Raw genomic sequence first — 1,671 nt, 5'->3', positions numbered from 1 at the left:
TCTCAACCTTGGCTGCACATTAGAATCACCTGGGAATCTTTTTAAAATCCTGATTTCTGGGCCTCATCCTCCGGAAATTTTGTTTCTTTGTTATGAGGTGGGGCCACAACATTAGTAACAAAGAAACAGAATTTCCGGAGGATGAGGCCCAGAAATCAGGATTTTAAAGATTCCCATGTGATTCTAATGTGCAGCCAAGGTTGAGAACCACTGCTCCACGCCTCAATCCCCCGGGTCTGCCTGGGGCTATTGGGTGGCAAGCTAATCAGGTGCCAGGAATCCCACGCTCGCAGGCCCCGCCCACAGGCCCCATCAGCCAATCGAGGCGCCGGAGGCCATGTGGGGCGGGCCGCTCGGGCCAAATTCCGGGGCTTTAAATCCGCTGCCGCGGAGCCGCAGCTGTCGGAGCTCTTGGGTCTGTTCGTGCTGACTGCGCCTGCTCCGCTGCGCCCGGAAGGTGAGCATGTTGTGACTGGTTTTACGCGGCTGGGCCGCCCCCGGAACTAGCCTTGCGGTGGAGGGTTCGGGAGTTCCCGGAGGCACCGTCCCGGGTCCTGGCGTGGCGGGCAAGGCAGCCTGACCTCCGTCTGCTGGGCTCCCTGCGCTCGTGGCCGCGGTGGGTGGGCTTGTGTGGAGCGGGGAGCGGGCCGCCGGTCCCCCCCACAGGCCCGGCCCCAGCGGTGCTCCGAGCGTCGGGAGAGCCTGTCCCGTTGCCGGTGCGGAAATGGGGTCTCTGGGCTGTTTTTCTCCACCCACAGGCTTAGCCTCCCTCCACGGCCCTTGGGAGGGATACATACTTGGGAGGATACATTCATTTTTTACACCCGGGGGCTGCAGCGTCTCAAGAAGGTAGGATGGCTTTCTAGGAGGATTGGTGTAATCAGATACTACTTTCTTTTCCCTCCCTAGGTTTTGAAACATGAATCCAGGAGGAGCTTCATCTGCTCCAAAACATGATGCAAGTTTAGATGCAGAATGGCAACAGTGGAAGGCAACACACGGAAAAGTATATGGTCCGGTTGGTACCATCTGAAATTACCCAGAGGGACCCCTCAAAGAATGGTCCAGACTTTTTGGAGTTTATAGCAGAAAGTAGCTTTTTTAAAAAAATAAATAAATATTTTTATTGCCCTGACTGGTTTGGTTCAGTGGATAGAGCGTCGGGCGGTGGACGGGAAGGTCCTGGGTTCTATTCTGGTCGAGGGCATGTACCTTGGTTGCAGGCTCAATCCCCAGTAGGGGGCGTGCAGGAGGCAGCAGATCGATTTTCTCTCATTAATCTTTCTAACTCTATCCCTCTCCCTTCCTCTCTGTAAAGAAATCAATAAAAATATATTTAGAAAAAATATTTTTTGTTAATTTCAGAGAGGAAGTGAGACAGAGAAATATCAATGATGAGAGAGAATCATTGATTGGCTGCCTCCTGCACGCCCCCTACGGGGGATGGAGCCCGCAACCTGGGAATATGAACCCCTTGACTGGAATTGAACCTGGGACCCTTCAGGCCCCCGGTCTATGCTCTATCCACTGAGCCAAACCATCTAGGGCAGACAGTAGCCTCTTGAGCAGCGGTTCTCAACCTATGGGCGCGACCCCCTTTGGCAGTCGAATGATCCTTTCACAGAGGTCGCCCAAGACCATCCTGCATATCAGATATTTACATTATGATTA

The 1,671-nt window shown here is 53.7% G+C and overlaps 1 long non-coding RNA gene across 2 annotated transcripts in view; it reads left to right on the top strand.

Annotated features, from left to right (window-relative positions):
• Positions 1-353: 353 nt before the first annotated feature.
• LOC102754137 overlaps positions 354-1,671 on the top strand; it is a 2,091-nt gene continuing 773 nt past the window's right edge. The window contains exons 1-2 of one of the 2 annotated variants that reach the window (XR_435439.2): positions 354-457; positions 910-1,018. This is a non-coding gene — a long non-coding RNA (uncharacterized LOC102754137). The other variant, XR_435438.2, reaches the window with a different exon arrangement.

Source organism: Myotis davidii, unplaced genomic scaffold, assembly GCF_000327345.1.
Source record: "Myotis davidii unplaced genomic scaffold, ASM32734v1 scaffold556, whole genome shotgun sequence".
NCBI classification, from domain to species: domain Eukaryota; kingdom Metazoa; phylum Chordata; class Mammalia; order Chiroptera; family Vespertilionidae; genus Myotis; species Myotis davidii.
Note: the sequence above shows the minus strand (reverse complement) of the source record. Positions and strands in the feature narration are given on the sequence as shown.